Source organism: Physeter macrocephalus, chromosome 2, assembly GCF_002837175.3.
Source record: "Physeter macrocephalus isolate SW-GA chromosome 2, ASM283717v5, whole genome shotgun sequence".
NCBI classification, from domain to species: domain Eukaryota; kingdom Metazoa; phylum Chordata; class Mammalia; order Artiodactyla; family Physeteridae; genus Physeter; species Physeter macrocephalus.
In genome coordinates this window covers 4,613,590-4,635,226 of record NC_041215.1, presented here as the reverse complement: position 1 = coordinate 4,635,226, position 21,637 = coordinate 4,613,590, and the positions used below count along the sequence as shown (strand labels likewise).

Genomic DNA, 21,637 nt, shown 5'->3' with positions numbered 1-21,637 from the left:
GTACCAAGTACTGGGCCCTCAGGCATGAAGTTTTAAATGCCTCGGGACTTCCCTTGTGGTCCAGTGGTTAAGACTCTGTGCTTCCACTGCAGGGGGCACGGGTTCGATCCCTGGTGGGGCAACTAAGATCCCATATGTGGCGCAGCATGGCCAAAATTAATTAATTAATTAATTAAACGCCATGCTAGTGAGGCCAGGCTTTATCCTGTAAGAATGGTATAGGGGGTGGGAGGCTGTGGAAAGACCCGAAAGGACTAACAGAGATCAGATCTGCATCTTCGAAGGGCTAGTCTAGAGCTACGTACGAATTAGAGGGAGCAGGAAGCCTGCTACCAGGTCACTGTAATAGTTCAGGAGACAGAGGACAAGGGCCAAGCTGAGGTGTGGACAGGTGGCCATGGATTCCAGGTGGTATTTTTATAATAAAAAATTCTCTTCTGTAGATGGATAATCATGATGATTGTACAATAATGTGAATATACTAATGTCACTGAACTGTACACTTAAAAAATGGTGAAAATGGTAAATGTATATTTTACAATTTTTAAAAAATCTCTCCCCCTCCAAGTAACACTTTTCATTTGTCAAGGGCACAAAAGGCATAAATGCAAGGACTCCCTCCCCTAGGTCTCAAATACTATAAAGAATGAAGAGGAATAATATTTATTGAGGGCTTTTCTGTGTTCAGGTATTATACTAAGTACTATACAAAGTATTAACTCATTTAATCTTCTGAACAACTCTACAAGGTAGATACTGTTATTACACTCATTTTACAGATGAGAACACTAAACACAGAGAACTTAAGTAACTACCCCACAGCTCATACATGGCAAAGCCAGGATTTGAACATAGGTAACCTGGCTTCAGAGCCTGCATGCTTACCCACTACACTAAATTGCCTCTGTCCAGTTAGATGCTAAATATCTAAATAAGAACCAAAAAAAATGTCTGCCGACCAGCTAGCCCCACTATTTGGTTATTTGGCTTTATAGAGAACAGAAATCCAGACAGCTGACAGAAGTTCTTTTTTTTCCATTTTCATCCAAATGTTTGGCATCACATAATATGATATGTCCATGAGTGGGAGCCACTCAGGAATTAGAACTTGATTACCAGTAGAAACACTGCCTTTCTTAATGCAAGGTTGTCATTTCATGAATTAACGTCCTACCCAAAAATGTCTGCCTAACTTCCTACGGTCTTGTACTTTTTGAGGATCTGACAGAATTTTTGCTCCACTACGGGTTTGAATTGTTAATAGAAGTCCTGCCCATTTCTTTGTCCTCCATCCGGTATTAGCAGAAATCACATGGGATTTTTTTTTTTTTTGCATCACAAATAACAAAAACCATGCATATTTTAACTTCATCTCTAGGATTAAAGTAAATACATAATTTTGGCAAATTATTCGGAATTACGGGCTAGCAGCATCTGGTTGGGATATTCTCAAGTAAATTATTGGCACGGTCTCTGCCACATTTTTAATTTTAACCAAAATGTTTTCAGAAACATGTGTTTTCTGTCCCGTTTGCATGTAATCAGTTTTAGAGGGCCTTGGAGTTTTAAACTGGGTTTTCAGAAATTAGCTCTAATACCTGGGCACTGCCCGCAGGCCCCCAAGAGCCCTCCTCCCTCCCAGCACCGTTCTGTCCCTGCCATCAGCTCTTCAGAGCGAGCGAGGCCCGCAGGTACTGTGTGTGCGCGTCCCTCACCCTTCATTCTGCTCCCAAATTACATACCTCGCTTTTATGTCAAGTCCAATATAGCTTCCTTACCAGTTTTTTTTTTCCTCCTTATTCCACATCAAGAGTACCCAATTACTTTTATAAATACTTGTTTTAAAAATATCACAGTGGTTTCCTGCTGCTTCAAATTCTCAAGGGTTATGCAGAATTTTAGACTCTTATAAATCTTTCAAACAGTTCATATTTTATCAACAAAGTGTGCTTTTTTGTAAACCCTAAATATAACTCCTCATCGAAGGCTTTTTTTCCCAATTATTTGACCTTTCCATAAAACAACAAAATTAAAGGAATTTGGGCCATTTCAAAAGTCATTTGCCATGCTATCCTTGGGCTCATTAACCCTGCCTCGCCTACCAACAGGAGTGGTGTTTCTGGTTAAAAGAGAAAGCATGGGGGTTTCAAAACATCCCAGCAGAGGTAAAGCGGGGTTACGTACCAGGTCTTTAAAAGAAAATTCCAGGAAGGCCTTGGCTTTTGTTAAAGCTGAAGAGCTCCCTAGCTCAAGGCAGGGACTCCTTGAATGAATGACACATCACCAGGGACCCAGAAGGAGTCAGTCTGCATGGTAGAGGCTGGGCTCCAGGTCCTGAGGATGCCCTGGTCCTGCAGTCTACTCAGCTGTCCGAATGTATATGGGCACTTCTGTGGTTTTCCACTTGGAACTCCCTGGAGATACCCAAGGAATGGCCACTTAGGAGGCAAATCCAAGAATGATATTCAACCACGAGCAAGATGCAGTTCTAAGCACTACAAAAATCAAGGTGTATCCACCAACCAAATGATTGTCTGGAAGCACAGGAGTTTCAAGTTTCAAGTTGCAGGTCTTAATCTCCTCTGCTATGTCTGAACGTCTATCTTATGATCTGGAAACCATTGCTGGGCAGGGAAAGAATGAACAAGGGAAAGAAATGCAGTCTGGGTATATTTTAGAGCCTCAGGCCTCAAATACATAAAGAATAAACCAACTCTTTGAAGAATGACCTTGGGTTAGATACCCTTGATTCTCTCCACTGAAAATCCAGGAAAGTATAACCAGCTTAGAGTCACCACCATCCCCAACTTACCACCAAATCCCCCCACATTCATTCATCCAGAAAATGCTTGGTGACCACCTACTATGTGCCCAGTTCTTCTGGGAGCTCAGGAATAGCCAAAGAAGCATAAAATGGACCTAGAGATTATCATACTAAGTGAAGTAAGCCAGACAGAGAAAGATAAATATCATATGATCTCGCTTATATGTGGAATCTAAAAAAAAAAATGATGCAAATGAACTTATATACAAAACAGAAATAGACATAAATATCATATGATCTCGCTTATATGTGGAATCTAAAAAAAAAAAAATGATGCAAATGAACTTATATACAAAACAGAAATAGACCCACAGACATAGAAAACAAACATGGTTACCAAAGGGGAAAGGGAACAGGGAGGGATAAACTAGGAGCTTGGAATTAACATACACACACTACTATATATATAAAATAGATAACCAACAAGGACCTACTGTAATAGCATAGGGAACTATACTCAATATTTTTTAATAACCTATAAAGGAAAGGAATCTGAAAAAAAATAGATACATATGTATGTAAAACTAATTCACTTTGCTGTACACCTAAAACTAACACAACATTGTAAATCAACTATACTTCAATTAAAAACAACAAGAAGCACAAAAGGAATACCTCTCCTCAAGAATCAAATTGTGGGGTGTTCCCTGGTGGCCTAGTGGTTGGGATTCTGGGCTTTCATTGCCGTGGCCCGGGTTCAATCCCTGGTGGGGGAACTGAGATCCCGCAAGCCACACGATGTGGCCAAAAAAAGAAAAAGAAAAAGAAAAAAAAAGAATCTAATAGTGAGTGTACAACCTTAAAGCTATGTAACCCCACCAGGCACTATGTGAGCAAAGTCAAGGAGGGATCCAGACAGTCAGACACTCGGAATGGGTTGAAAGGCACAGCTTCTGGAGGCTGGCTACTCAGAGATGGGTTCCAGAAAGTGAGGTCTGGGCCAAGCCAGAGGGGGGTATACCCTTTAGGGTTTGCGGAGAAACAAACCCTAACATACAGGAATACATACATACATATCTATAGGCATGTATATGTATATACATGTGTATATGTATATTTACATACATACACACACACACACAGAATGATTTCTTGTAAGGAACCGGCTCACGTGATCATGGGGGCTGACAAGTCTGAATTTTTAGGACAGACCACAGCTTGAGAACGCAGGAGGAGTTGATACCGCGGTGTGCAGGCAGAATTCCTTCTCGGAGACACCTCAGTTGACTGGATGGGGCCCATCCACATCATCTAGGGCAATCTTCTTTACTTAAGGTAAAAGGACTGTAGGTGCTAACCACATTCACAAAATACCTTCGCGGCAACACTTAGCTTTGTGTTTGATTAACCAGCTGGGACTATGGCCGAGCCAAGCTGACCCATAAAACTAACCTCCTAGGATGCCTCCGGAGAGGGCGCAAGAAGGGAACTGCTGCTTGGGATTCAGCTCGGGGACCCTGAACTCTGTGCTGAGAGGTTTGGGGCCCGCGTCACAGCCCCTGGAGTCGTTAAACGTTTCCCATGATACAGGCAGCACTGCAATCTGGGGGGAGCCTGAGGATAGATCAGGAAGAACAGACCACTGAGAAATCTGCACGTGTCCACCCGAGGGAAGGACCAGATCCCAGGCTGGCGAGGCGAGAGGAGCCGAGGGGAAGGAAGAACAGCTGCAAGAGGCAGGCTGCCCAGAGGGATGGGAGGGGCGGACACAGTGCTGGGGGACTGAGCCGGAAAGGACTTTCCTGTCCCCGTGGTTAGCAGAGGGGATCAAGAGGAGCAGCCAGCTTGGAGGGCAGGCTGGGGAGCTTGGGTCTCGATGTCTCGAGGGTATGAGCACTGAGCCCAGCGGGGACACACAGCCACACGCAGAGCAGAAGTCAAGGTCACTATAGAGAGAAACCAGCGGTGCTGACGCGTGGTAACTGATGACGTCTCCAAGGGAGAGACCTAAAGGAGAACAGGTCGGAGAGTTGAGCCTTGGAGGGTGGCTCCAAAGAGCCTAGAAACCAAGGGGATGGAACCAGAATGTCAGACAGGCCATCAACAGATGCCAGCCAGGCCACAGAGGGAGTGGAGAGCCGCAGTGAGGACCAGGGTCTAAGGAAAGGCCTTCAAAATGGCAGAAGCAACACAGTGACCGAGCGGCTAGGAGTGACCCCGGGAAGCAACACGGGCTGCCCTCAGGGCTTCTCCCACATGCAAGGGAACCTGAGAGAAGAGTTTATGGCCAAGGGCACGGGCCATGTGGTCGAGGAGGGGTCTGAGGCAGAGAGGAGAATTTCTCCCTGGGGTCAGCCCTTCTGGAGCCCTGAGGGGGCAAGCAGAGGACCCCCAGGAGACAATGGGTGGATCTGCACTAGACTTCAGCGGAAGCCTACTTAACACCTGGACACCTAGTAGGATGGAGGGTGGGGCAGGGCTACTGAAAGCGGAAGAGCAGGAGTAAACTGGGAGAAAGGTGAGGCAGGTGATCATGGGGGGAGGGCAGGAAGACTGGGGGGAACAGAGCCTTGTTACTTGACAGAATTAAGGAGGGTGGGGGAACAGACGCAAATTGGATGATACACACACAGCGGGATACAGGATACCCAGGCTCAAGGATGGAAGGTTAGTGTGGCAGCAGTATCAGGAGCTGGGCACCAACCAACACTGCTTCAGACACCTGCCTAGTACAAAAGGGATGGTGGAAAAAGAGGTACACCTGTACCTTGAAAAAAATGAAAGACTACTTTAAAAAAGGGGGTGGTGGAGGCAGGAGCCCCAGATGATGTCAGTAGCTCACACTTCTGCATGGTGCTTAATACCCACCGGACACAACTCTAGGACCTCTATATACTAATGTATGTCAAGCCTCTTAATCATCACAACCCTAAGAGATATGGTACAATAATTATCACCATTTTACAGAGAAATAGAGGAACAGAGAGGTTAAGAACTTGCCCAAGGTCACACAGCTAGCAAGTGGCAGAACTGGCATTCAAACTAGACAGTCAACTTAGATGTGAGAGGTTAAATGACTTGTCTGAAATAAAGCAAAAAGATAAATTCAGAACTCAAACACAAGCATATACATATGGTGGCTGGTTTATCCAGCCAGAAGCACACCAGCCTGGGTCACCCTCTGAGTAACCTGATCTAGAGGCACACGAATACTCACCAGGAGCTTGCAAGGGCCCCTCCAGTCCTCAGCCAGGCACACTGGTTCCCAACATCCTTGCAAAGACTTGTCCTAAACTACAATGATATTTGCACAGGAGCCGGAGGTCTGGGGTCCAGAAGGCAGGGGCTGCAGCTTCAGGCATCAGCAGCCTGGACAATGCTGGATGGGCCCTGAAAAGCTAGGAAGTCACCTGCCAGGAAAGTCCCTCAACAGACTCATGGTCAGATTCTGGAGTTGCCGGGTATGCTGGAAGTAGCTCAGCCAAGGGGCTCTGAAGAGATGCTTCACACCAAGGTCCCTGCCAGCTCTAGGAGCCTCTGTGTCTACAGTGAGCCAGAACACAGCAGATTTGGAATCTGGAGGTTTATTGATGATCTGCTGTGTCATTTGACCTCTTACCCTGCTGAAATCCAAGCTGGTAATTAAGCCAAGTCTAAACATCCAAGAGAGAGAGAATGAGGGAGAGAATCTTTACCCTAAAAATAACCCTATTGTTTTTACATTTGTACCTTGACTTTTACTGTAAAATCTTTCATCCTGCAGAAGGGTTACCCATTGCAAGATAAGAACCAAAATGTTGCTTTTGTGCTTGTCCACCCAGCCAGCAGCTCAAGGCTCAAGAGACAAATACGCACTGTGCTGTCTTCTTGTTCTCAGCCAAAGCCATTTTCCTGGGGCAAAGTATTATGGTCAACCCCCTGCACCTCTCAGCCCCCTCCCCTCCATTTTCCAGGCCCTCATCCTGCTCTCTCTGCCTCCAAGCCAACTGCCCAGCCTTTGTTCTACAGACCCAGTTCCCCTTCCCATGCCATGAGGCCTGCCCCTCCTCCTCATCCCCCTCTTCCTTCTTCTCTCCCTCTTCTGTCTCCTCCCTCTCTTCCTCCTCATCCACCTCCTTCACCTCCTCCACCATAGCTGTTCTCAGGACTAGCAGCTGACAGGGAAAGGAGAAGAGCGAGTTCTATTCCGGCAGGAGGAGCCTGGAACAGGGCAGGAGGGAAGCAGCAGGGAGTCCCCAAAGATGAGAGAAAGGCACCAGAGCCTTCCTTGGGCCCTCTTGCTGGTAACCCAGGCTGCCTCTTCAGTGAGGCCCACAGCAAGTGGCAGCCCCTGGCTGCCATGCCCACACATCACAGAATGGCAAGTTGCCCAAGATCCAGAAGTGTGTCCAGGGCCAGCTGGCATTTTTCTGAATGCATCCTCACCCATCATATAAATCAGAATTCCCCAAAGTGTGACGTGTGTGTTACTGGACCTCTCAAGATGATTCACAGAGCAATGAACACGTGCTTTCTATTTAAGAGATGTGTATCTATTTTTACAGTCACCTTCTGTTTACAGGAAGGTAAATACTCGTTTTCATGCACAGTCATGGAAGAAAGTTTCCTGTTAAAATAAATTTTCTAAGTGAAAAATGTGTGTCACTTTAAAGAAAAGCAGAAAGTAAGTAGTAATTGCATGGGTAGAATGCAAATATGGCAAAAGCCGCATAGGCGATAAGTAAATGACTGATGATTGGTGATTCTGACATTTACTGCATAGATATGGACCCATCCTATTGACCCACTTTGGTCCTTGGTTAACTGAGAATAGGTCAGACTCACAAACCATTTTCTTTCTTTTTTTTTTTCTTTTAATATTTATTTATTTATTATTTATTTTTGGCTGTGTCGAGTCTTCGTTGCAGCACATGGGCTCCGTAGCTGTGGCATGTGGGCTCAGTAGTTGTGGCGTGCGGGCTTAGTAGTTGCGGTGCACAGGCTCAATAGTTGTGGTGCGTGGGCTCAGTAGTTGTGGCGTGTGGGCTTAGTTGCCCCACGGCATGTGGGATCTTATTTCCCCGACCAGGGATGGAACCCGTGTCCCTTGCATTGGAAGGTGGATTCTTAACCACTGGACCACCAGGGAAGTCCCCTCACAAACCATTTTCAATTCAGTGGAAAAATATTTGCCAAGAGCCTTTGCCGTGTCCAGGACCGTACGAGTCACACAGAAAAGGGAACCTCCCACGGCCACCCCTGACTTCGGGTAGCTTTCAGTTAACTCATTGGAAAGAACAGGTCTACACTCGAGGAAACTGCTAGAGAATGGAACAGAAGTGTGTAAGAGAGGGAAGCAGACTTGAGCGGTGGGGGGGGACAAGAAAAGGGAGGCCAGGATTCACTGGGGTGACTCCAAGGTGAGGCTCAGGATGGGTCATGGAGATCTCAATCAGTTCTGAGGAGCCTGGAATGTTCCCTCCGCTCCAACCTCATCACCTGGATCCCAAGAGTCGCTCCAGACCCTGGTGACCTTGTGGCAGTGAAAGTCTTCACCAGAGGATCTCACTTCTAAAGGTGTGAGGAAAGGGAGGACACCGTCAAGTCACGTCCTGGGCGGCTCTATAATCCTGACAGCCACCTCCAGAGTCCACACAGCAAGGCTCTTCTGTGGTGGCACCGAGGACCTTGGCACCCTCTAGCCAGGCTCCGCCTACTCTCTGCTTTCCTGTGTGGTTCCCTTGGCTCTCAAACTCCTGATGCTGCCTTCTCTGTGGTGCCTGGGGAGGACCATCCCCCTTCCCAGTCTGAAGCTGACCTAGGAGCCCAGAGAGCTGGGTGTAGCTGAGTGGGAGCAGAGGCAGACTCACAGCTGCTGCGTTTCCCTCCAACTCTTGAGAGTTGACACCGTTGGGTACCTCTTGGTGCCCTGATTACAGTGAGGCTCCATCTTAGGGAACTGCTCCCCCAGCCATATCCACAGAGTCCCAGGGTGGGTACCCGTCCATGAGATCACATCCCACGGACCTACCCCCTTGACCACGAAGCATCAGAGCAGAGATCTGAGCCAATCAGATTCTCCCCCCGGAATCAGGAACTTTTGGGAATTTGGAATTACAACAGAGAGATTCCAGCTCACTCTGGGCTGATCTCTGGTTGGCAGAGATGCAAAACTCTACAGTTAGGTGAGGCCATCTTTGGCCACGTGGCCCAGAGATGCAGAGAAAGTGGATCCGCAGAGAGAAGCAGAGATGTAAGGCAAAAAGAGATAAGCCCTAACAAGCCATGCTCTCCCTCAGCCTTTGGCCAAGTGTTTTTGCTGCCACAATGCCCTCCTCTCCCTCGCTCTCTAAGATAACTGCACAGGACTCAAGGGTTCCATAATGCTTAACAGTGAAATTCATTGATACAGACGGAATGTTTGTATCTCCCAAAATGCATATGTGGAAACCCTAACCCCTGGTGGAAAGGTTATTTGGAGGTGAGACCTTTGGGAGATAATTAGGATAGATGAGGTCACGAGGGTGAAGCATCCCATGATGGGATTAACGCCCTTTATAAGAAAAGACCACAGAGCTTACCCTCTTTCTTTCTCTCTCCCCACCATGTGAAAACACAGCAAGAAGATGGCCATCTACAAGCCAGGAAGAGAGCCCTCAGCAGAACCCACCCAGGCTGGCACCCTTATCTCAGATTTCCCAGCCTCCAGATCTGTAAGAGAATAAATATCTGTTGTTTAAGCCGCCCAGTCTATGGTATTTTGTTTACAGCAGGCTTTTGCCCTGGCCGTTGGCCTTAAATTTCTCATCTACTGCCACTTTCCCCATCACTCACTAGACCTCGGCCACACTAACCACCTTTCAGTTCTTCGAACAAGTCAACCTTAGTTCCAACCTCAGGGCCTTGGTTCTTACTCTGCTTCTGGCTGCGAGTAGCCTCCCTCTGTCTTCATACGGTGGGCTTTTTCAGGCCATTCAGATTTTTATAGAAATAATCCTTATTCAGAGAAGCCTTCTCAGACGACCCTCACTGACATAGGCCCTTAGACACTCTATTTTCTCATTACTTTATGTGCAGCATGAGACCAGCTACCTTGCCCATCTTATTCACCACTATATCCCACAAAGCCCAGCCCAGCACCCAGCACAGCAAAGGTGTCCATCGGATATTTGTTGAATAAATGACTGAGACACAGAGAGTCTGGCCTCCATGAGTCCAGACAGAGAGCCAAACTGTGGGCGGAAAAGGGGAAAGGGTGACACTGGCAGAGGGTACCACCATTAGCTTGGTCTACATTCAAAAGTTTCCCAGTCAGTAGACCAGCTCACACAAGCCCTCCTAAGGAAACACAGTGCAGAACTCGGGAAATGGAGCCCAGAGCTGGTCAAAAGACAGTCATACTCTAAAATATGCACGACCAGATTTTGTGTACCACGTGTTTTATCTTTGACCGTACTTATGGAAAGATTATTCAAGAACGTCGTGAACACACAAAAATAAATCTTTAAAAATATCATTTGGATGACACACACATACGAATGAAAGATTTTTCTCTTTTTACTATAGCATTCCATTAAGGCGTTTTGAAAAAGCAAATGTGCTAAGTAACGGCACACCATAACCTGCAAATAAAAATGGACCCAGTTGCTACCCACACAGCTGACCCCAGATGAAACCCACCCCAATCTCACCATCAATCAAGGTAGAAGGAGGGGGCAGCTCGCCAACTCTGTTTCCTGTCCTCTGAGGACCTGACAGTGTCCAAAGCAACAGAAGGTCACGGTTCTTACTCACTCTTGGATGTGGGTCAGAGTGGCCACAGCCACCACTGCCTGCTTTGATCACTGGGGAAAACAATGGCTATTCAGTGAGTGCCAGGTGCCAAAAGCAAGGCATTTGACACGCTATCTCATGTAATCCTACAACAACCCTATGAAGCACACAGACTGAGGCTGCTCAACATAAATTCAAGCCTCAACAGAGAGGCTAAGTAACCTGGCTGAGATCACACAGCTAATCGGCATCAAGGCTGAGATTTGAAGGCCACCGTGCCTAGATCCCTACCTACCCAAAAGCTGTCCCTCACCTCCACACTCCATAGATTAGCTCTCCTTACCCTTCTTCATCTCCACCATCAGTAACTGACGTCAAGGGCCCAACACCTTGCTCTTTTCTGTCCCTCATAAACACGCAGCACCTGCCAGCCTGCAGTGAACTTCACGAGGTTGATGATGATGGACCCAGGCTTCTTGCAGAGCATCCCCTTCTGGTCCGCCTCTCTCTCCCTCTGCCTTATCCCCCGAGGGCTCTTTTCCCATCAATTATCAGCCCTCTTGCTTTAGTTTTGTATGCCTAATTTATCTTGTTACCCACTTCTTTTTGTTTGTTACCTAGCCAAAAAACAAGAAGAGTGGGCTTCCCTGGTGGCGCAGTGGTTAAGAATCCGACTGCCAATGCAGCGGACACGGGTTCGAGCCCTGGTCCGGGAAGATCCCACATGCCATGGAGCAACTAAGCCCGTGTGCCACAACTACTGAAGCCTGTGCACCTAGAGCCCACAACAAGAGAAGCCACCGCGATGAGAAGCCCGCGCACCACAGCGAAGAGTAGCCCCCATTCACTGCAACTAGAGAAAGCCCGCGTGCAGCAACAAAGACCCAATGCAGCCAAAAATAAATCCACAACTGCTGAAGCCCGCGCGCCTAGAGCGCGTGCTCCGCAACAAGAGAAGCAACTGCGATGAGAAGCCCGCGCACCACAACGAAGAGTAGCCCCCATTCACTGCAACTAGAGAAAGCCCGCGTGCAGCAACAAAGACCCAATGCAGCCAAAAATAAATAAATATTTTTTTTTAAAAAAAGATAAAAAACTTAAAAAAAGAAACAAGAAGAGTCTAAAAAACATTCTTTGGCTTCCTTTTAGATTGTAATCTTACCTTAGCTCCTGTGCATTTCTTTCTTCTGAGGACTTTCTTTTACTTTTCTCTCTTTTACTTCTTCCTACTTCTTCTGCCTCTCAAGGTTTTAAGGTCTTAAGGAGAAAAAACTATATATATATATATTTATGTGTATGTATATATATATTTGTGTGTGTGTGTATATATATATATTTTTGTGTGTGTGTATATATATATATTTGTGTGTGTGTATATATATATTTGTGTGTGTGTATATATAGATTTGTGTGTGTGTATATATAGATTTGTGTGTGTGTATATATATATTTGTGTGTGTGTATATATATATATTTGTGTGTGTGTATATATATATTTGTGTGTGTGTATATATATATTTGTGTGTGTGTATATATATATATTTGTTTGTGTTATATATATATATATATATATATATATATATGCACATACATGGGCACTGGATTCCTCTGGCTATCAGGCTAAGTTCAATTTGCTCATCATCAAAATGAAAGTGTTTTGCAACATGATCTATAATACTTATTATTCACTGGCGGGGATGGCAAAGTGGGTTCTGACTTCAGAACAATAATAAAATAGAACGATCTGGCAATCTGAATACCCAAGTTCAAATCTGGACTTGACCCTTCCACTTCCAGCTGTATGTGCCTTGGACAAGAATCTCTGAGCTTGAGGTTTTCATCTATACAATGGGAATAATAATTCTACTCCCTCCCAAGGCTGTAGAGAGGTTTAAAAAAGCCGTGTATATGAAAGCACTTTCAACCTAGAAATAATTTCAGCATAAAGCAGTACGGAATCAGGGCCTTGGCTGAACTATGAAATGCCACAAGAAAGGGGAGGATGCTGTTGAATTGTACATTGGATATCGTACCTGGGTGGCCCACTAACTCTTTACATCCATGACCTTTCCCCCAAATGGGGTTTCCTCTCTGGAAGTCCCAGTTCTGCTAATGGAACCAGGAGGCATTTCATCATTCAATAACCACACACACACACTTAATCTGCTGTGAGTTAGGGACTGCAGTGGGTGCTAGGGATTGGACATTGAATTTGCCAAACAATATCCTCTCCTTCAGGGCCCTTATAATCCATTTTGGATGGGAGAAACAGTAAGACAACAAACAATGAAAATAAATAAATAAACAAGATAATAACTGATCAAGGCCCCTGATTTGCAGGAACAGCCTACATGAAGGCCCTAAGGCAGGAAAGAGGTTGGCTTATTTGTAGTATAGAAAAAAGGTGCTGGAAGGGAATGACTGAGGGAGTGGTTCCCCTGAGGTCTGCAAAATCAGCAGGGCCAGATCTTACAGGGACTTCCGGGTCCATGGTCAGGAGTGTGGATTGGATTCTAAGGAGGCCTCTGGAGTCAAGCGATGGAGTGACAGGATTGGGTTGAGGGTTTATTTTTGTTGGTTGCTTGGTTTGGTTGTTTTTTTTTTATCAGTCTGGCCACAGTGCAGAGAATTAGGATTGGAGAGTGTCGGTGAGCGAAAGCGGAAGCAAGAGAGCAGATAGTCAGCTCCACGGTAGGACGAGACAGAGATGACTGAGGCTTGGATGGTGGAAATGGAGAGAAGCAAACAGAATCGACAGGTATTTTGGAGTCAGAAACAACACAAATTGGTGATGAGTTACATACAGAGGTGTGAAGGGAAGGAGAAAATAGCTCATTTTCATAGCAAAGAGGACTCCTGGTTTTTTTTTTGCTAGAGCAACCAGAAAAGCAGTGATAGCACTGACTGAGATGGGGGTGGGAGATGGAAGAGAAGTGGAGGAGCACGGGGCAGGTGAAGGGGGAACTGGTAAAAGAGAGGCTTAGGGACTTCCCTGGCGGTCCAGTGGTTAAGAGTCTGTGCTTGCAATGCAGGGGGCATGGGTTCGATCCCTGGTTGGGTATCCCTGGTTGGAGAACATGTAAGATCTCATATGCCACGCGGTGCGGCCAAAAAAAAAAAAAGAGAGAGAGAAAGGCTTAAACTTCCATCATTTTCCCCACCTACCCCTCAAGTGCAAAAGTTGGTTATCTTGCCAGTTTGTCCCCCACAAGCTCCTAAAAATCGCCTCTACCTTCGCATCTCCTATCTGTCACGTGACTTCTCAACGTGTTTCCCCCCTGGAGGTCTCCTCCTCCAAACCATCTCTGCACCCTCACTAGCCCCACAACCTCAGGACTTTCTGCAATGGGGAGTAACGCACTTACCTATATTGTTTAAGACTTCTGCATTCGGTTTTCTGTTACTTGCAGATGAAGACAGGCACACCAGGCCCTCGGGATCAAATCCCAGTCAACGTTCAGCCAAGAGTCCTCTCCTCCAAAACACCATCCTTCCCTGCCACACCAGACCAGCCAGGTCTCCATCCTGCCTGCTCTCGCTCACTCCTCTGGACCTCTGTGCATGTTGGTCCAGCTGCCTGAGATGCTTTTTCTCCCTGTTTCCACCTTCTAAATGCCTCCTAACCATTCTCTTAACCATTCGTCAGTTCCTGTTTTTTAAGCGAACGTAAAAACTAAATATTTTTCATCTTTGACACCTTTCATGAGGTGTCAACCATTGAGGGGTCAGTGGTTGAGGGCAAACATTCTCTTAGTTCCCAGAGTACCCTGCCCTCATCTCCATCAAAATGCTAACCACACAGTGCTGTAAAAATTATTATTTCTTCCTCTCTAAATTTGTACTGCTGTAAGGGCAGTGCCTGGGTTTATCTCTTCCTTGCTGTCCAGGATGCAACACGGGGTCTAACACACAGACACACACAAGAGTTGACTGAATGACTGAATGTCAGAGTGGGTTAGTGGCATAGACTGAACGTTTGTGTCCTCCCAAAATTCATATGTTGAAAGCCTAACGTCCAATGTGATGGTATTTGGAGGTGGGGTCTTTGGGAAGTTAGTAGGGTTAGATAGGTTATGAGGGTCGGACCCTCATGATGGGATTAATATCCTCATAAAAAGAGGAGGAGATATGAGATGGATCTCTCTCTCTCTCTCTCTCTCTCTCTCTCTCTTTCTCTCTCTCAATATCTCTCTCTCCCCCTCTCTCACTCTCTTTATGCATAATTCAAGGAAGCAGGCCTCCACTAAGAACCCAATCATGCTGGCACCCTGATCTCAGGCTTCCAGCCTCCAGAACTATGAAAAAGAAATATCTGTGGGAATTCCCCGGTGGTCCAGTGGTTAGGACTCCGCACTTTCACTGCCGAGGACATGGGTTCAATCCCTGGTCAGGGAACTAAGACCTCGCAAGCCACGCAGTGCAGCCAAGAGAAACAGAAAGAAAGAAATATTTGTTATTTAAGCCACCCAGTCGATGCTACTCTGTGATAGCAGCCCCAGCAGACTAAGACAAGTAGGTTCTAAAGTCTTCAAACAAAGTAAAAATCTTGAATGGTCAAAATTAATATTAAAAATCCTGCCTACCACACACTAAAATACAGTATCCATGTTTTTATTATACATAATTCTTATCCCCACTGAATTTTGAGAAGTACTGAGTTCCACTAAAGGGGAGAATAAACAGAGAGGTTATATGACAATGTCTCTCATTCAAAGCACCCCGCTGTAAAACAGTCATCAATCCTTAACAGGGAGTTTTAAGGAAGATGGGGTGTGGGAACGGCTTCTTCACTGGCTCCTGGTTCCTCCTCCTTCTTCACTGGCTCCTTCTACACTGGCTCCTGCTTGCCTGAAGGAGTTTACTTGATTTTTTTTTAAATTTATTTATTTAATTTATTTATTTTTGGCTGCGTTGGGTCTTCGTTGCTGCACACGGGCTTTCTCTAGTTGTGGAGAGCGGGGGCTACTCTTCATTGCGATGCTCAGGCTTCTCATTGCGGTGGCTTCTCTTGTTGCAGAGCACAGGCTGTAGGCGCGCGGGCTTCAGTAGTTGCAGCACGTGGGCTCAGTAGCTGTGGCTCGCAGGCTTAGTTGCTCCACGGCATGTGGGATCTTCCCGGAACAGGGCTTGAACCTGTGTCCCCTGCATTAGCAGGCAGATTCTTAACCACTGCGCCACCAGGGAAGTCCTTGATTTTTGTTTTAATATTCTCGTCTGTAATATCAGCCCCCAGTACAGCAGGAAAAAAGCTGTCATCATCATTTGGTCCAATGAAGCCTTTTTATTTTTCTGAGAAATTTACAGAAATAATAATGAAGGGACAGTTTTTAAATTTTTATTACAAAATTGAATAATTTAAACATAGCAGGGACTTCCCTGGTGGTCTAGTGGTTAAGACTCCACGGTCTCAATGCAGGGGGCCCGGGTTCGATCCCTGGTCAGGGACCTAGATCCCGCACGCCACAACAAAGATCCCGCACACAGCAAAGACGATCCTGCGTGCCACAACTAAGGCCAGGCGCAGCCAAAATAAATAAATATTTCAAAAATAAATAAATAAAATAAACATAGCAAATTTTCATTCCCTATTTTCCTGACTTTGAAGGTATATAAACTCAAAATGAGCAACATTCTCTACATGCAACTAACTATTCATCAGCTGTCAAACATGAACCAGGGGCAGATCCATCTCACAAATACTAATTCCAGATTTCAAGTAAATCTCTAATAAGTTCTAATTTATTGTTATTTCTGGTTCTTCTTGCACTTGCATCATAAAACTAGTACTTTTCAAACCTTTGATGGGTTGTAATTTTCCTAAAGAGAAGACGGTCATCTTCTTTTCTCCATAATTGCAAAGCATTTTCATTCTTACATTTATAAACACTAGTAAGAATATTCTTTGGATCACCTTTGTGAAAACACCTGACTTCATCATTTGTCCCTTTCAAACTGTATCAGGGAAATTTTGCTAAACAAACACCACAAAAGGTACAAGAAGATTGGCCTCCCCTTCTCGGAGCAAAACAGGATAGTCCAGGTTCTTGTTGCAAAATATTGGGTGATAAAATCATTCCTGTTGAATGACTAACTGGATGAAAATACCATTTTTTTTGTCCTCAAAAATATATTGTTTATTGATCGATTCTGGAGTGTGAGAAAATTGATCCAGATTGTTGTATGGTAAAACTCAGAGTCTGAGACTTTGCTTACAGAGTGAATTTTACTGTTAACATCAGAGTCAACATCGCTGCTGTCCCTTCTGATTTGTCTAACTACTGTAAAACATTTTCCTTTGTCAATTTTCTTCTCTTTACCATTTTGTGCAGGCAATGAAAAATTCTGTATTCTCCATGGCATGCAATGAAAGTGATAATAAAACTACAAAGATGATGTCCTCGGGGCTTCCCTGGTGGCGCAGTGGTTAAGAACCCGCCTGCCAATGCAGGGAACACGGGTTTGAGCCCTGGTCCGGGAAGATCCCACATGCCGCGGAGCAACTAAGCCCGTGGGCCACAACTACTGAGCCCACGTGCCACAACTACTGAAGCCCGTGCACCTAGAGCCTGTGCTCCACAACAAGAGAAGCCACCGCAATGAGAAGCCCCTGCACCACAACGAAGAGTAGCCCCTTCTCGCCACAACTAGAGAAAGCCCGTGTGCAGCGACGAAGACCCAACACAGCCAAAAATTAAAATAAATAAATTTATTTTTTAAAAAAGATGGTGTCCTCTATCCTCTTTTATACCTTCTTGAAAGATGATGTAATACTCCAAGCAATGTAATAAGAAAACTGAAGGGTGATGCAATCATGATGATTTATTTCACTGTTGCATCAACCTTCTGGATGGTGATTCCATCATTCTTCCATTTTCTTATTATTTTAGTATTTTTAGCATAATTGGCAATAATTGATGGGTAATGATGAAATAATTCCTAGGATGATAAAAAGGAAAACATTTCAAGATATAAGAAAAATCAGTTCACTAAGATCCCGTGAAGTCTTAGATTTATAAATGGCTCCAATGGTCCCATATGGTACATTCAAGATAGAATGAGTTTTATTCTGTTCTTGTTAAAAAGTAAATGTTCTCTTTGATCTTTGAAAAATTTCCTTTCAAAAGAACCAAAGTCATGATATATCAAACTTTACAAATAGTTAGAACTGCTCAGAAAAAAAAAAAACTCAAAAACTAAAATTGGGTCCCATGGACCCGGAGGGTATACTGATGGTTAAATCACATTAATAGATTTGGTCGTTTCGTGAAAATTTTCAAAATCTGACTCCCTGGTAAACTGCCCCACAAAAAGACTCTTCCTTTACCCATAGTTCTCGGACCAAACCCAGTCAGAGAGAAAGCTCCAGAGTATTCCAAGACCATGGATGCTCACCTCTGGGCTCCACCAGCACTCCCCATGGAGATCAGGCTGCTCCTGGCCTGGGACGTTTTCTCCTAGAGACTGTCTCCACACACAGTGAGGAAGCAAAAATCATGACCCGAGGAAAACAGAGACGGCTTCTGGAGTACTCTGCAGGCTTCAGAGCAAGGCATTAACAAAACTCAGACCACAATCAGACACCGAAGTTTACTGTTTCACATTCTTTCCAGTAAATGGATTTATTGTGAGGAGACAGTGGTCCTATTCTCTTGGGGTTTTTAAAAATTCTTTTTCATCTTTTGTGTTTCCAGTCAGTCCATGTCTATGGTTTGACTGTTAATCTACAACATAGAGGAAATGTCCAATTCACGAAAGTGGTGTATTCCAAACCTTTGGAAGTTGGTTGTTTCGGGAACTCGGAATATTTTCTCCTTAAATCAACAATATTATAAATGATGGTGAGGTTTCCAGACCAGCCCCACAAAAGCCCTCTTAACTCATAATGTTGTTGAGGTCTTGGACTTTTACGGTGAAAATTAGTAGAGAGCAATTTTGTTGTAGTACCAATAAACAAACTCATATATGGAAGATATAGTCTCCTTTCTCCTGAATTCTACTTAATGAAACAACTGGTTTAATGAAAGGAGATAAAGGGAAAGACAGAGACTTTTTAGGGAGAGACCTCTACTTATAAGAATTTTGGAGCCTTATAGCAGCATTCTATTGTTATTTTGTCTGTCCAGTTTCACTTGGATACCTTTTTCTCATTTTCCCTCATAGAGGCATGACACAAAGGAGCCATGATGAGGGTAGATTTGGGGGTCATAGCAAAGGATGGAGGAGGAAAAGCAAAAAGTTTGAAAGAGATTTTCTTGATGGGGCGATTAAAGCACGTCGTTGCAAGGGGGAGATTGCCTAAATCGGTATTAACTGATTTGCTAAGGAAATTGAGGAGAAGGTGGAAGACCCAGTGTTAGTGCCCTAGGCCCTTGAGCCAGGAAGAGAGAGAGGAGGAGAGTCCACTATTTGGTCAGACAGTTCCCTCTCTAACCATAAGGTGGTGCCATCAGCCCAGACAGTCGGCCCCAAGGGGGCGTGGCTTGCAGGAGGAAGAGCTCTCCACGAGGAAGCCACGTTTTCCACTCTGGCTTTGGAACTCCAGAAAGCCTGGACCAGACACCAAGTATCAACCTATGCGATATTGCCTCATCATCCAACAACTTCCCATCCTCCAAGGCCCCACCTGCTCATACCTTCCCATCCTCCAAGAACACCTTTCTAGGCATAGCAACCCACATCAAGAGTCCAACTAATTACTTCCCATTCCTCTCATCCATATCCTCCTTCACAGTATCAGCACTGGGCCCCTGACCTTTTCCTAACTCCAAAAGAGAATCTAGTCTAAGAGCGTCCTGGAGTTTCATCCTTAAATGCCATCAGGATGTGAAAACAAGACCTCTGGTGAGCACAGATTTGTCACAAAGGCCCCACAACAAGGCCCCAGATGCCCTTGCCAGCTTTATCTTCCACTTGAATACCAAACTGGGCAACCCCTATTCCCGATACAAAACGCACCACATCTCCTCCATTCATTTACCCCTGCTGGCCCTCTCTCCTGTGATACCCTCTGTTCCTTTTCTACTTGTCAGTATCCTCTCCCCTTTCAAAGTCTAACCTGAATTAACCTACTTATTGTTTGGATTTAACTGGTGGAGTTAGAGAGGAAAACTTGGGTTCCACGCATTAACCACAGAAGCCCCAGGATGTCACGGGGTGAGCCTGCCTCATCCTTTCCACTGCCAGCTGGGTCTTAAACTGAGAAGGAGGGTCCATCCAGCCAAGACTCCCTGCCGAGCCTCAGGGCGATACCAGCTGGACTGTCCTTGCATCTCCCAAGTCTCAATTCCCACCTAGAGAGACACCAAAGCTGCAAGCACAATGCATGGCCCAGTATCTATTCTCAATTCATGCTTCCTTTATAATAATAAAATAATTACTATCATTATTACTGCCCCTTCCCCACTCCCTACTGTCACCAGCCGCAGTCTGCCAAACCAGGCCTGAGTTACAGAGCTAGAAGAAGGAACGAGGGGAGATCACAACACAGTCACCAGCCTGAGCTGCCCTCCCCACTTCCACCCCAGGCCTGTGGCCTAGACTGGTAATCCCAGGAAACTGCCTCCTGAATCTGCAGAATTTTCTCAGCCCTGATGGGATGCACTGGGATGGGCATTCTTCTCTGGATGTTTGGCCCTGGCCAAGTGGCCTGAAGATAAAACTTTTAAGAACTGGTACCTGTAACTTGCAATACCTCAAATACAGCTAACCACTTTCCTTTTAGTTCTAACGGGACAGGTGGCTCAGGTAGGAGACAAGAATGTCCCCTGTGAGACTGGACAAAAAGCCCCAAGATGAATTTTTCCATTATGCAGGTCCTCTGAGGGCAGCCCCAGGGCCTCATGGTGGCAAAAGGCCATGCCCCAGCTCTGGGAGGCGGGAGCCCGGAGACCTCCATTTGCCTGGCCCCTGCTCCAGGTGGCCGAGAAGACTCAGAGAGTCTGCATCCCACAAAGGTCGGCTTGCTCCCACCCCCTGGACCTCTCCTATTTCTGTGGCTCAGAGAACCAAGAGACCAGATGCCCTTTTTAATGCCAATATTGCTCATGTTCTCACCTACAAAAAAGGCTCTCCAAGGAAAGAAAGCTTACCCAGGAAATTCAGAGGCTTATGGAGTTCGTGGGAGGCCAGACTGCTGCCGTTTTTTTGTTATGTTTTGTCTTTTCAGGATCTACAGGAGACGGTGTTTCATAAACTAATAAAGGAAGTTAACTACGCAAACAAAAGCAGAGTGGGAAATGCGAAGCACCTATTCTAATGTACTTGTACCCCACCTCCTTCCCCCAAAGCTCTGAGACTGAAAGAAGTAATTGTTATTGGAATCATGGGCATGAGCGGTCAGTTTCTTGCCGCTGCTGCAGACTCAGACCTTCAAAGTGACCATTTCCTTGGGCTCTGAAATCGGGTGGGGATGGTGGACAGCAGGTCCCAGGCGCTGCAACCCCGGGGAGAGCCCACCCGAAGGCGCCTTCCCCACCCCCTCCTTTCACTCCTCCCACCACAAGGCCACTGGATGCGCTGGACAGCCGCGGCCAGAGGCGCCCACCCTGCCCCCACCCCCCTTCCTAACTCCCTCGTGCATCCGGAACCCTGGGAAGGGAGCTTTGGAAGCCGAACGGCGGCCGGAGGATGACCCGGCCCCAGCGTCTCCGCACCCCCTCCCCCAACCGTGTCACATGGCTGCCCCAACGAGGCTCGCAGTGCGCCCCGCCGCGGAGACCCAGGGCCGCGTCGCCACGGGCAGTGGGTGATGAAACCTCCCCGGCGAATTACCGCAGAGGGCAGGGAGCAGAGCGGGGCCGGGGCCGGGGCCGGTGCGGGGGGTGGGAGCTGGTACCCGGGCTCACCTGTTCTCCAGGAGGAGGATGGAGACGGCGGGGGAGGGGCGAGGGCGCGTCAACCCGGGGTGAGTGGCGCGGCGCTCGCGTCCCCGCCCTCCCCCAGCCCTGCAAGCCCCCAGAGCAGCGCCGTCGGACTGACGGTGCCCGGAGCAGTTCCTGTCCCCAGCCCAGGCGCCGGGGAGACGTGAGCGTGCACACGTACACACACAGCGGGGGAAGAGGCGCTCCGAGCGGCGCCCAACTTTCTCCCTGCTTCCGCAGGCCGGGGGAGAAAGCGGTCGGG

The 21,637-nt window shown here is 46.4% G+C and overlaps 1 long non-coding RNA gene across 7 annotated transcripts in view; it reads right to left on the bottom strand.

Moving 5' to 3' along the window:
* LOC102989202 (uncharacterized) overlaps positions 1-21,637 on the bottom strand; it is an 89,586-nt gene that overhangs the window by 65,311 nt on the left and 2,638 nt on the right. For 6 of the 7 annotated variants that reach the window (XR_002890647.2, XR_008615756.1, XR_008615757.1 and 3 more), the window contains exon 1: positions 21,361-21,488. The exons of the other annotated variant lie outside the window; for it this stretch is intronic. This is a non-coding gene — a long non-coding RNA (uncharacterized lncRNA). Of the gene's footprint in view, positions 1-21,360; positions 21,489-21,637 lie in introns of those variants that run through there. 7 annotated transcript variants of the gene reach the window in all.